Genomic DNA, 15,188 nt, shown 5'->3' with positions numbered 1-15,188 from the left:
CTCACCCACACACCACTGTTCCTAGCATAATATCATTTTAGCCTGAATGAGGCCCCTCTCCTGTTTCATTTTAATATAAATATCACCTTTGTTCTCAAGTATCGCTTCCTATTCCACCCATAAGCATGCTCTAAGATGATTGATATATGTCCTTTACATATCCTAGTAGACTATGTAGCTGTTGTTGGGTATGTGCTCAATGTATACAACATTGTTGAGCTATAAATCCCTTAGGTTTATAGAGATTTCTTAGGTTTCTTACTGTGTTAACACAAAACTTACTGGTTTTTTTTTTAAACCAGACAAGACTGTTTTAAAGATTGATTAGCTTGTTTGTGTGTTTGGTACTTCTCTTTTAACTACCGCATAATGCACCCCACAGTATGCATCTACCACATTCTGTTCATCCATATTGCCAAGGTGGGTGAAAACTACACTGCCTCCTATTCCTACTACCTCAAATATCACGAAGACAAACATTCTTGTATCTATATATGTATATGTATCTTGTATCTGTGTATATGGACCCGTGGAAGAGTTTCTCTGACCTACACCTCAAGGGGTTAATTTTTGGGCTATAGGGCATAAACATATTTATTTCTCCAATATTTATTTCCAGAATATCTATGACCATTTACACTTCTGCCAACAGGGCATGAGGGTTTCTATCTATACACATCTTGAACACTTAGTATCATGCACATTTTAATTTTTATCATACAAATGGGAGTAAAGTGGTATGTTATAAATATCTAAATATGTATTTTTCTGATTACTAATGAGTTTGAGCATCTGTTCATGTACATGTTAGCTATTTCCCCCTTGTAAAGTATTTCTTCATATCTTTTGTTCATTTTTCTATCTGCTCTCCTGTATATACATGGGACCATTAATAAGCTATTTTGTTCTGTTAGTTTGTCTTTTCCTAAATTAGTACTGTACTGCTTTTATTTCTATGACTTTGCACTGTCCCTTAAAGGGTAAACATCTCAACTTTGCTCTCTATTTTCAAAATTAACTTTTTATGAACCTTTATGCTTCCACATACTTTTTAGAATGAGTTTGTAGAACTCTTAATAAGTATGGTGGAAATTTATTGTGAGTGAATAGGTAATGACTTTTTAATATTAATTATTGAAAAAGTTAGAATTTTCTGTTTTTCTACAAATTTATATATTTCATCTGGGCTATACTATGTATTTGCAAATAGATGTCTATAATTTTCAATTAAGTTTTAGATATTTGTTTTGTCTAGTTATTTTATCCTTTCACACTGCATTTTTATTTACATTTTCTTTTTATATAATTTGTCTTGCAAGAGATTTATGCATTTTATTAATTCTTTCACAGAGTGATTTATGAAAAGCTTTATAATTTTTCCTCTAAGGACTACTCTAGCTCTTCTGCACACAGTTTGACATGTACTATTTTGTCATTTGATTCTAAATATTCCATTAGTTCTCTAATGATTTCTTCTTTAACTCTAAGTTCCACAGTATTGTACTTTTTGTTTTCTGTAGTTTTTAGTTTTCAGAATGATTGGATTTTATTAGCCAGATTTTTGCTACTAAATTCTAATTTTGTTTAAAGATTTTATTTATTTATTCATGAGAGACACAGAGAGGGATTTTTTTTTTTTTAGGATTTTATTTATTTGTTCATAAGAGACACACAGGGAAAGGCAGAGACACAGGCAGAGGGAGAAGCAGGCTCCATGCAGTGAGCCCGATGCAGGACTTGATCCCCGGACTCCAGGATCACATCCTGGGCCAAAGGCAGACGCCAAACCACTAAGCCACCCAGGGATCCCCTAATTTTGTTGTCTTATAGTTAGAGGATATAATATCTATAATGTTAATTCTTTGGATATTATTGACAAATCTCTTGTGGCTTTGCTTATGATTTGTTCTTCACAATTGTTCCATTTTTGCACAAAACAAACACAAATTTATCAATGCCTATATAGATTTATTACTTCAAACTCAATGTATTATTCAAACATCTTGTCTTTGATTATATTTCATCTGATTGCTTATCAATTTCTAAGAGGAATTTGTTGAAACCTTAACTATAATTATTAATTCATCTCTTTCTCCTAGTAGCAATGACTTATGTATTTTAAGACTATGTTAATGATTTTATGTATTCTTATCCTTTTAACCATTTTTAATAACTTTGTTTCTTATAATTTTTTATTCTTGGATTTTACTTTGACACAAAATTGCTACTCATATTTTTGTGACATCCTCTTCCATTTATTATTCTAATGATCTGTCGCTTTTTGTTTTAAGTATGCATTATTACTGCCAGTCCTTTATTTTTTCTGATCTGAAACCCTCCGTATTTTATTTATTTTCTATTTCAAGTTCTTATTTAAATTCGAGTTAGTTAACAGATGGTAAAATTGGTTTCAGGTGTAAATAGTGATTCATCACTTACATATAACACCCAGTGCTCATTACAACAAGTGTCCTCCTTAAATACCCATCATCCATTTAGCCCACCCCCCATCCACCTGTCTCCATCAACACTCAGTTTGTTCTCTATTGTTAAGAATCTCTTCTGGTTTGATTCCTTCTCTCTTTTTTTCCACCTTCCCCTATGTTCATCTGTTTTGTTTCTTAAATTTTACTTATGAGTGAAATTATATGGTATTTGTCTTTCTCTGACATGTTTAGCATCATGCTGTCTAACTCCATCTACATCATTACAAATAGCAAGATTTCATTCTTTTTAATGGCTGAGTAATATTCCATCAATGAATGAAAGACCTAAGTGTGAGACAGGAAACCATAGAAATCCTAGAGGAAAACACAAGCAGCAATGTCTTTGACCTCAGCTGTAGCAACTTCTTACTAGACATGTTGCTGGAGGCAAGGGAAACAAAAGCAAAAATGAACTATTGGGACTTCATCAGATAAAAAGCTTCTACACAGCAAAAGAAACAATCAGCAAAACTAAAAGAGCAACCTGTGGAATGGGAGAGGATAGTTGCAAATGATACATCTGTTAAAGGGTTAGTATCCTGCTTTGTTAATTTTCCCCATTCTCACTGGTGTGAGGTACGACCCAGCAATTGGACTGCTGGGGATTTACCCCAAAGATGCAGATGCAATGAAACACCGGGACACCTGTACCCCGATGTTTATAGCAGCAATGTCCACAATAGCCAAACTGTGGAAGGAGCCTTGGTGTCCATCGAAAGATGATGGATAAAGAAGATGTGGTCTATGTATACAATGGAATATTCCTCAGCCATTAGAAATGACAAATACCCACTATTTGCTTCGACGTGGATGGACCTGGAGGGTATTATGCTGAGTGAAGTAAGTCAGTCGGAGAAGGACAAACATATGTTCTCATTCATTTGGGGAATATAAAAAATAGTGAAAGGGAATAAAGGGGAAAGGAGAAAAAATGAGTGGGAAATATCAGAAAGGGAGACAGAACATGAGAGACTCCTAACTCTGAGAAATGAACTAGGGTAGGGGAGGTGGGTGGGGGGTGGGAATGACTGGGTGATGGGCACTGAGGTGGGCACTTGACGGGATGAGCACTGGGTGTTATGCTATATGTTGGCAAAGTGAACACCAATAAAAAATAAATTTATATATATATTTTAAAAGGGTTAGCATCCAAAACCTATAAAGAATTTATCAAACTTGGGACTCCTGGGTGGCTCAGCGGTTGAGGATCTGCCTCCTTTGGCTCTGGTTGTGATCTCGGAGTCCAGGGATCAAGTCCCACATTGGGCTCCCTACAGGGAGCCTGTTCTGCCTCTCTCTGTGTCTCTCATGAATAAGTAAATAAAGTCTTTAAAAAAATAATTCATCAAACTTGACACCCCAAAAATAAATAATCCAGATAAGAAATGGGCAGAAGATATGAATAGATATTTTTCCAAAGAAGACCTCAAAATGGTTAATAGACACATGAAAAGATGCTCAGCATCACTCATCATCAAGGAAATACAAATCAAAACCATGATGAAATACTATCTTACATCAGTCAGAATGACTAAAATTAACAACACAGGAAACAAGTGTTGGCGAGGATGTGGAGAAAGGGGAACCCTCTAACACTGTTGGTGGGAATGCCAGCTGGTGCAGCCACTCTGGAAAAACAGTATGGAGGTTCTTCAAAAAGTTAAAAATAGAACTACTCTATGACCCAGCAATTGCATCTAGGTATTTACCCAAATGATACAGAATACTGATTTGAAGGGGGACATTTACCCTGGTGTTTATAGTAGCATTATCAACAAATAGCCAAACTATGGAAAGAGCCCAAATATCCATCAGCTGATGAATGGATAAAGATGTGAGATATAGGGCAGCCCGGGTGGCTCAGCGGTTTAGCGCCGCCTTCAGCCCAGGGCGTGACCCTGGAGACCCCGGATCGAGTCCCACATCCGGCTGCCCGCAAGGAGCCTGCTTCTCCCTCTGCCTGTGTCTCTGCCTCTCTTTCTCTCTCTGTCTCTCATGAATAAATAAATAAAATCTTTAAAAAAAAAAGATGTGAGATATATATATATGGCATATATATGCAATAAATTGTACTCAGCCATCAAAAAGAAACACTGCGTTTTCAAACATTGTACATTTTTAGCATTATATCAGAACTTCTTTCTCTGTATTGTTTTCTATTTTCTACTTATCTGTGTTTTCTCCTTTTCTGCCTTCTTTTTTTTTTTTTTTTTTTTTGGTAGGGGTAAAATTTTCTTCTACTTGTTTGAAGATTAACTTCTTAAACTTAATACTTTTATCATCCCCTCAAAGAAGACAAGTGATTTAGCATCCTCTCCATATCCTCAACCCCTTCTATCTCATTCCTTGTTCTGGAATGTCATGAATATACTCTGTGGTCCCCACTAATCTCCACTAAATTATTTATTCATCTTCTTTTTCCTATATATTACCCTGGATTAATGTATCTCTGCTGCTGCTCTACTTACTACAAAAATGCTTTCATCTTTGCTTGGAAAACCTTCTTTTTATTTATTTATTTATTTTTTATTTTTTGGAAAACCTTCTGAGGTTTATGTATCTAAGAATATTTTTATAGTACTTCACATTTAAATTATTAAACTGGATACAAAATTCTATATTCAAAATTTTTCTTTTTCAGCACCTAGAAAATATTACTCCATTATCTTCTTTTTTCCTGTGTCTCTCTTCCAAAGTTTTATATTAATCTTATTTTGTTTCCTTTATAAATGTTTTGCTCTTTTCCTCTGGATGCTTTAAGAATGTTCTCTTGGATGTTTATAAATTTCATAATAATGTTTGTGTGAGGCATTCCTTTTTCTACCCTATTTGTTTCTAGATATATCTGGCTTTTAATTTCTTCTCATATTTCCTATATTATGATTTATACATCTTCATACTTCCTCTTTCGTCACCATGTTTGCTAACTCTTCTTTAAGGAAATATATTCTCTTTTTTCCTGTGACTGTTCTTTGAGAGAATTCTTTGACCAGCTCATAAGCATACTTAAATTATATTCTTTTTAATATTTAGCCCATCTTTTCAGCTGTTTATGTCTACTACAATGTTTTTCATACCCATTATTTCCAATAGGCTTTTCTTATAACTGCATGCTTCCGTGTCTCTTTTATCTCTTGGAGGAAATATTATGTTTATTTCAAATTCTCTTTAGTCTGTTTCATTAATCCTGCCTTATCTAACATCAAACATTAATTTTTTATCTCTTTTATAAAATATATGTTTTCCTCTTATGTCTGGTTATTATTCCTGAGAGTTCATTTTCTTCTGGGGTATCAGCCACTCAGGCTGACAGTGGAGCAGGAGAGCAAAGCACAGGCCCTGCTTACCCACTCCTGGGGACTTTAAGTGGCCAAAAGAGGGAGGTGGTTTTCACCTCAGAAAACTATTCTATTCTTTTACCCACTCAACGCTCTTTTCCAAAATTCCGATGCCCTAACTGTAATGTGGCAAAAGGTAGAGTAAGGGGTGATATCAGGGGATTCAGGATCTGGATACGCATTTACATTCTCCAGTCAAGCCTCTGGAACCCTCCTATTAACCCCCCACAGCCCTAGGCAGCTGTTGTTTTTCTACCCCTCGTTGCAATGCTCCAAGTAATGATATGCTCAGAACCATGCAGAGATTCTGAACAAGAATCACTTTAAAGGCTTCCCCAGTACACCCTAGAACCATGGTGACCTCTTCTACCCCAGGCTGCCTTTCCTCCTCACCTACTAGGTCACAACTACTTTGTCTTTCTATTTTATCGTTGGCTTTACAAATTTACACAGATTTACTATGAAATCATCCTCTGATGTCAAGTAGGTAGGTTACCCAATACCCTCTCTACCTTTATTCTTCACCATCACTCTCTCCTCTACCCCCAAAGAAAACACACCCACACGTAGGGACACAGTGGGATAGTGTTCTCCATCTAGAAAAACCAACCAAGTAGAAAAGCAAACAAACCAAAAAACCCAACAAACTCTGGTGGGGCAAAGGGAGGAAGTAAAATGTGAAAGATGTACACAAAGGAAGATGCAAGGATCTGTATCCCTTTGCAACTCAATGATTTTGTTTTACAGATTTCTACTTGGAGTAGATCCATTTTGACTATGGTTTTCAACCCCAGCTGTACATTATAATCATCTGTAGTCTCAAAAGTTTCCAAGGTAATTCTGATGTACAGACAGCATTTCGAATCACTTGCCTTATGGCAACCCAGTTATTCCTTATCTTCACCTTTAGTGTGCTGGACAAATAGAAGCTTTGGAAATTCCAAATTGGCTTCAACTGTACAGATAGAACACCACTATTGGCAATGTTACAAATTTGGGGATTTTAGAGGAATCAGATATGGCTGAGACACACAGGGTAAAAGTAAACAAATGCAAACTTCAAGAGAGCTGTCTAGCAAAGGTACTTTGGTGACAATAGCACATAGTAACAATTTATGGTAGGAAAATTTATAAGATGGTAAAAAATCCCAGTGATGTTAGAGGACATCCTTAAGTAATTGAGTAGCACTTTTAACAATCTGCCATTGAGACATGGAACATCATTAGAAAACTGAACTCATAGGCAATATTTACTCTCCCTGGCAAACAAAAACACATATTCATAATAAATGCATCCTTTTTTTTTTTTCAGTCAAGAACAAAAAATACCAAAGGCAAGGACATATGATGGGGAAAAGATAATCTTTTCAACAAATGGTGCTAGGAACCCTGGACAGCTACATGCAAAAGAATGAGACTAGACTACTTTCTTACACCCTATGCAAAAATATAATCAAAATGAATAAAAGATGTAACTGTGAGATTTGAAACCATAAATCTTCTAAAAGAAAGGATAGGTGATAATCTGACATTAGCTTTAGCAATATTTTTCTAGAGATAGCTCCACAGGCAGGGGAAATAAAAGCAAAAATAAACTATTGAGATTACACCAAAAGAAGAAGCTTTTGCATAGCAAAGGAAACCATCAACAAAATAAAAAGGCTACAGAATGAGAGAAGACATTTGTAAATGGTATATCTGATAAGGGGTTAATATCCAAAATATTTAAAGAAATTATACAACGCAACAGCAAAAATAATAATAATCCATTAAAAATGGACAAAGAAACTGAATAGACATTTTTCCAAAGTAAACATACAGATGGCCAACAGACACATGAAAAGATGTTTAAACATCACCAATCATCAGGGAAATGCAAATCAACACTACAATGAGATATCACCTTATACTGTGAGAATGACTAGAACCAAAATGACAAGAAATAACAAGTGTTGACAAGGATGTGGAGAAAAAGCAACACTTGTGTACTGTTAATGAGAATGCAGATTAGCGCAGGCACTATGGAGAACAGTATGGAGGTTTCACAAAAATTAAAAATAGAAAAACCCTATGACCCAGTAATTCCACTAGTGGGTATTTACCCAAGGAAGATGAAATGCTAGTTTGAAAAGATGTATGCGCCCCTGTATGTATTGCAGCATTATTTACAGTAGTGAAGATATGGAAGCAACCTAAGTGTCCATCAATAGATGAATAAAGATGATGTGGCATATATATAAATAATGGAACACTACTTGGCCATGAATAAGAACGACATCTTGCCATTTGTGACAACATGGTTGGTCCTAGAGGGCACTATACTAAGTAAAATAAGTCATAGACAAATACCATATGATTTCACTTATATGTGGAATGCAAAAAACAAAACAAATGAACAAACAAAAAGCAGAACAGGTTCACAAATACAGAGAACAAACTGATGGTTGCTAGTGGGGCGTGGAGTAAGAAGATAGACGAAATGGAAGAAGGAGAATGAGAAGTATAGACCTCCAGTTATAGAATGAATAAAGGAATAAAAGACACAACATATGATATTGTAATAGAATTGTAGTGACAGATGGTAGCTACACTTGTGGTGAGCACAGCGTAATGTATTGACATGTGGAATCACTATGTTGTACACCAGAAACTAATGTAACACTGTGTGTCAACTATACCTCAATTTAAAATATATATATATATATACATATATATATATATATAGTTTAAATATCTGAGTTTTATTTATATCTCTTTGTCAATAAATATTTTCCGATAATAAAAATAAATCAAATATTTTTTAAAAGAACAAAAATACTAATCTTTTTGGATCTATTAGTTCTATAAGGTGTTTTAAGTATCATTACATTAGGGATGCCTGGTGTTTTATTTTTAATCTACAGATAATCCATATGGCAGTTTGGCCTATAATGTGAGGGTCACTATATTAAAGAAATGTCCTTTACATAATGTCAAAATGAATTGCCTAATATTGCATCAAAGAATGTCATCTGTGGAAACAACAAGTTTCTTAAAATATTTGTCTTGGTGGCTTAGAATGAATCCAGCTGAACAAAAGTAATTGGTTGCCTTCTAGATCTAGAAATTCATTTTGAGCTCTTTTATGAAAAAGTCAGCAAATATTTATTCTAAGCTTGTATGAACCTCTATGCTAGGAACTACCTGCCAGACATTAAACAGCTTTTAAAGTTGCTGCTCTTCCTATAATATGAATATAAGTATGCTGGTGGATTTTTTAGTTGTATTGGATTAACTCCCTTTTAGGTAAATATTCTGTTAATTCAAAGTTCACATTTCCTATCAAGGATTTTCTATTTTCTCAAAGAAACCCTTCCTCCTCCTCCTTCCCACAATGATGTCTGGGTTCAAAGGTTTAGGCTTTGGGGAAAAGGGACTTCCCTCCTTCTCTGCTAGTTCCCACTGGCTTCTGGTTAAGGTTTTATTAATCTCTCCTCGCCTCTCCAGAGACGCCTCGAAGGATCTCCTGCTAATGCTCTGTTGCTGATAGAGTCAACGTGTCTCCTCACTATATATGTGGTAAGGGAACCTAGCATCCTTGTTGACAAACTTTGTCACCATCATGGCTCTCCCTGGTGCTCAGGTGCTCTGAACCTCAGGCTCTTCCATCATCTGACCCTTGGCTTTGGCTGCCTGCATTCCCAGCCTCTGCCATCAGGTTACCTCATGTCTCTGCTATTGGAGCACACCACAGGGGCTGGCTCCCACCCATGTCATGCAGGAGCATTTGTGGGTCCTGTTTCTAAAGGCATGACAATTTACTAAAAGCCAGTTTGAGGAAAACTTATTTGCATATTTTCTTAGATTTTTTTGACTGTTTTTATGCTTTTGTTGTTTCCATACCATGAAAGTATATTAATAAGTGTTTGCTTGGGCTCTGCCCAGGCCTTGCTTTCTAGCTGAAGACTGAGAAATAGGAGAGGTCTGGTGGAATGATGGTCAAACTGAAAGACATGAGAAAGGTACATTCAGAAAATGATGGGTATCTTTTTCTATTAACAGGAATATTATGAATACACACCCTCATGAGTACACTGATTTTTATGCACTTATAAGAATACCTTATAGCTTTTAAATATCTCAGAGCTTTTATTTTTTTTTCTTTTTTTTTTCATTTTTGTTTTTGTTTTTTTTTATTTTTTTTTATTTTTTTTTAATTTATTTTTTATTGGTGTTCAATTTACTAACATACAGAATAACACCCAGTGCCCGTCACCCATTCACTCCCACCCCCCGCCCTCCTCCCCTTCTACCACCCCTAGTTCGTTTCCCAGAGTTAGCAGTCTTTACGTTCTGTCTCCCTTTCTGATATTTCCCACACATTTCTTCTCCCTTCCCTTATATTCCCTTTCACTATTATTTATATTCCCCAAATGAATGAGAACATATAATGTTTGTCCTTCTCTGACTGACTTACTTCACTCAGCATAATACCCTCCAGTTCCATCCACGTTGAAGCAAATGGTGGGTATTTGTCATTTCTAATAGCTGAGTAATATTCCATTGTATACATAAACCACATCTTCTTTATCCATTCATCTTTCGTTGGACACCGAGGCTCCTTCCACAGTTTGGCTATCGTGGCCATTGCTGCTATAAACACCGGGGTGCAGGTGTCCCGGCGTTTCATTGCATTTGTATCTTTGGGGTAAATCCCCAACAGTGCAATTGCTGGGTCGTAGGGCAGGTCTATTTTTAACTGTTTGAGGAACCTCCACACAGTTTTCCAGAGTGGCTGCACCAGGTCACATTCCCACCAACAGTGTAAGAGGGTTCCCTTTTCTCCGCATCCTCTCCAACATTTGTGGTTTCCTGCCTTGTTAATTTGCCCCATTCTCACTGGTGTGAGGTGGTATCTCATTGTGGTTTTGATTTGTATTTCCCTGATGGCAAGTGATCCAGAGCATTTTCTCATATGCATGTTGGCCATGTCTATGTCTTCCTCTGTGAGATTTCTCTTCATATCTTTTGCCCATTTCATGATTGGATTGTTTGTTTCTTTGGTGTTGAGTTTAATAAGTTCTTTATAGATCTTGGAAACTAGCCCTTTATCTGATAGGTCATTTGCAAATATCTTCTCCCATTCTGTAGGTTGTCTTTGAGTTTTGTTGACTGTATCCTTTGCTGTGCAAAAGCTTCTTATCTTGATGAAGTCCCAATAGTTCATTTTTGCTTTTGTTTCTTTTGCCTTCGTGGATGTATCTTGCAAGAAGTTACTGTGGCCGAGTTCAAAAAGGGTGTTGCCTGTGTTCTTCTCTAGGATTTTGATGGAATCTTGTCTCACATTTAGATCTTTCATCCATTTTGAGTTTATCTTTGTGTATGGTGAAAGAGAGTGGTCTAGTTTCATTCTTCTGCATGTGGATGTCCAATTTTCCCAGCACCATTTATTGAAGAGACTGTCTTTCTTCCAATGGATAGTCTTTCCTCCTTTATCGAATATTAGTTGCCCATAAAGTTCAGGGTCCACTTCTGGGTTCTCTATTCTGTTCCACTGATCTATGTGTCTGTTTTTGTGCCAGTACCACACTGTCTTGATGACCACACTTTGTAGTACAACCAGAAATCTGGCATTGTGATGCCCCCAGATATGGTTTTCTTTTTTAAAATTCCCCTGGCTATTCGGGGTCTTTTCTGATTCCACACAAATCTTAAAATAATTTGTTCTAACTCTCTGAAGAAAGTACATGGTATTTTGATAGGGATTGCATTAAACGTGTATATTGCCCTGGGTAACATTGACATTTTCACAATATTAATTCTGCCAATCCATGAGCATGGAATATTTTTCCATCTCTTTGTGTCTTCCTCAATTTCTTTCAGAAGTGTTCTATAGTTTTGAGGGTATAGATCCTTTACATCTTTGGTTAGGTTTATTCCTAGGTATCTTATGCTTTTGGGTGCAATTGTAAATGGGATTGACTCCTTAATTTCTCTTTCTTCAGTCTCATTGTTAGTGTATAGAAATGCCACTGACTTCTGGGCATTGATTTTGTATCCTGCCACGCTACCGAATTGCTGTATGAGTTCTAGCAATCTTGGGGTGGAGACTTTTGGGTTTTCTATGTAGAGTATCATGTCATCGGCGAAGAGGGAGAGTTTGACTTCTTCTTTGCCAATTTGAATGCCTTTAATGTCTTTTTGTTGTCTGATTGCTGAGGCTAGGACTTCCAGTACTATGTTGAACAGCAGTGGTGAGAGTGGACATCCCTGTCTTGTTCCTGATTTTAGGGGAAAGGCTCCTAGTGTTTCCCCATTGAGAATGATATTTGCTGTGGGCTTTTCATAGATGGCTTTTAAGATGTCGAGGAATGTTCCCTCTATCCCTACACTCTGAAGAGTTTTGATCAGGAATGGATGCTGAATTTTGTCAAATGCTTTCTCTGCATCCAATGAGAGGATCATATGGTTCTTGGTTTTTCTCTTGCTGATATGATGAATCACATTGATTGTTTTACGGGTGTTGAACCAGCCTTGTGTCCCAGGGATAAATCCTACTTGGTCATGGTGAATAATTTTCTTAATGTACTGTTGGATCCTATTGGCCAGTATCTTGTTGAGAATTTTTGCATCCATGTTCATCAGGGATATTGGTCTGTAATTCTCCTTTTTGGTGGGGTCTTTGTCTGGCTTTGGAATTAAGGTGATGCTGGCTTCATAGAACGAATTTGGAAGTACTCCATCTCTTTCTATCTTTCCAAACATCTTTAGGAGAATAGGTATGGTTTCTTCTTTAAACGTTTGATAAAATTCCCCTGGGAAGCCATCTGGCCCTGGACTCTTGTGTCTTGGGAGGTTTTTGATGACTGCTTCAATTTCCTCCCTGGTTATTGGCCTGTTCAGGTTTTCTATTTCTTCCTGTTCCAGTTTTGGTAGTTTGTGGCTTTCCAGAAATGCGTCCATTTCTTCTAGATTGCCTAATTTATTGGCGTATAGCTGTTCATAATATGTTTTTAAAATCGTTTGTATTTCCTTGGTGTTGGTAGTGATCTCTCCTTTCTCATTCATGATTTTATTAATTTGAGTCTTCTCTCTCTTCTTTTTAATAAGGCTGGCTAATGGTTTATCTATCTTATTAATTCTTTCAAAGAACCAACTCCTGGTTCTGTTGATCTGTTCCACAGTTCTTCTGGTCTCGATTTCGTTGAGTTCTGCTCGAATCTTTATTAACTCCCTTCTTCTCCTGGGTGTAGGATCTATTTGCTGTTTTTTCTCTAGCTCCTTTATGTGTAAGGTTAGCTTTTGTATTTGAGTTCTTTCCAGTTTTTGAATGGATGCTTGTATTGCGATGTATTTCCCCCTTAGGACTGCTTTTGCTGCATCCCAAAGATTTTGAATGGTTGTATCTTCATTCTCATTAGTTTCCATGAATCTTTTTAATTCTTCCTTAATTTCCTGGTTGACCCTTTCATCTTTTAGCAGGATGGTCCTTAACCTCCACGTGTTTGAGGTCCTTCCAAACTTCTTGTTGTGATTTAGTTCTAATTTCAAGGCATTATGGTCCGAGAATATGCAGGGGACAATCCCAATCTTTTGGTATCGGTTCAGACCCGATTTGTGACCTAATATGTGGTCTATTCTGGAGAAAGTTCCATGTGCGCTTGAGAAGAATGTGTATTCAGTTGAGTTTGGATGTAAAGTTCTGTAGATATCTGTGAAATCCATCTGGTCCAGTGTATCATTTAAAGCTCTCGTTTCTTTGGAGATGTTTTGCTTAGAAGACCTATCGAGTATAGAAAGAGCTAGATTGAAGTCACCAAGTATAAGTGTATTATTATCTAAGTATTTCTTCACTTTGGTTAATAATTGATTTATATATTTGGCAGCTCCCACATTCGGGGCATATATATTGAGGATTGTTAAGTCCTCTTGTTGAATAGATCCTTTAAGTATGATATAGTGTCCCTCTTCATCTCTCACTACAGTCTTTGGGGTAAATTTTAGTTTATCTGATATAAGGATGGCTACCCCTGCTTTCTTTTGAGGACCATTCGAATGGTAAATGGTTCTCCAACCTTTTATTTTCAGGCTGTAGGTGTCCTTCTGTCTAAAATGAGTCTCTTGTAGACAGCAAATAGATGGGTCCTGCTTTTTTATCCAGTCTGAAACCCTGCGCCTTTTGATGGGGTCATTAAGCCCGTTCACGTTCAGAGTTACTATTGAGAGATATGAGTTTAGTGTCATCATGATATCTATTCAGTCTTTGTTTTTGTGGACTGTTCCACTGAACTTCTTCTTAAAGGGGAATTTTAAGAGGCCCCCTTAAAATTTCTTGCAGAGCTGGTTTGGAGGTCACATATTCTTTTAGTTGCTGCCTGTCTTGGAAGCTCTTTATCTCTCCTTCCATTTTGAATGAGAGCCTTGCTGGATACAGTATTCTTGGTTGCATGTTCTTCTCATTTAGGACCCTGAATATATCCTGCCAGCCCTTTCTGGCCTGCCAGGTCTCTGTGGAGAGGTCTGCTGTTACCCTAATACTCCTCCCCATAAAAGTCAGGGATTTCTTGTCTCTTGCTGCTTTAAGGATCTTCTCCTTATCTTTGGAATTTGCAAGCTTCACAATTAAATGTCGAGGTGTTGAACGGTTTTTATTGATTTTAGGGGGGGATCTCTCTATTTCCTGGATCTGAATGCCTGTTTCCCTTCCCAGATTAGGAAAGTTTTCAGCTAGAATTTGTTCAAATACATATTCTGGCCCTCTGTCCCTTTCGGCGCCCTCGGGAACCCCAATTAAACGTAGGTTTTTCTTCCTCAGGCTGTCGTTTATTTCCCTTAATCTATCTTCATGGTCTTTTAATTGTTTGTCTCTTTTTTCCTCAGTTTCCCTCTTTGCTGTCAACTTGTCTTCTAGGTCACTCACTCGTTCTTCCACCTCGTTAACCCTCGTCGTTAGGACTTCTAGTTTGGATTGCATCTCATTCAATTGATTTTTAATTTCTGCCTGATTAGCTCTAAATTCTGCAGTCATGAAGTCTCTTGAGTCCTTTATGCTTTTTTCTAGAGCCACCAGCAGCTGCATAATAGTGCTTCTGAATTGGCTTTCTGACATTGAATTGTAATCCAGATTTTGTAACTCTGTGGGAGAGAGGACTGTTTCTGATTCTTTCTTTTGAGGTGAGGTTTTCCTTCTAGTCATTTTGCTCAGTGCAGAGTGGCCAAAAGCAAGTTGTATTGGGAAAAGGAGAAAAAGAGAGGAGAGAAAGAAGGAAAGAAAAGAGAAAGAGAAAAAAAAGGGAAGAAAAAAAAACGAAAGAAAAAAAAAAGAAGAAAAAGAGAAAGAAAAAGAAAGGAGAAAAAAAGGGGGGTGGGGGAAGGAAACAAATCA

General features: G+C 36.8%; 1 long non-coding RNA gene across 1 annotated transcript in view; it reads right to left on the bottom strand.

The window, feature by feature from the left end:
* LOC144322939 (uncharacterized) overlaps positions 1–15,188 on the bottom strand; it is a 125,225-nt gene that overhangs the window by 3,786 nt on the left and 106,251 nt on the right. The gene's annotated exons all lie outside the window — the stretch shown is intronic.

The sequence above is a fragment of the Canis aureus genome, chromosome 11 (genome assembly GCF_053574225.1).
Source record: "Canis aureus isolate CA01 chromosome 11, VMU_Caureus_v.1.0, whole genome shotgun sequence".
Classification (NCBI taxonomy): Eukaryota; Metazoa; Chordata; class Mammalia; order Carnivora; family Canidae; genus Canis; species Canis aureus.
Note: the sequence above shows the minus strand (reverse complement) of the source record. Positions and strands in the feature narration are given on the sequence as shown.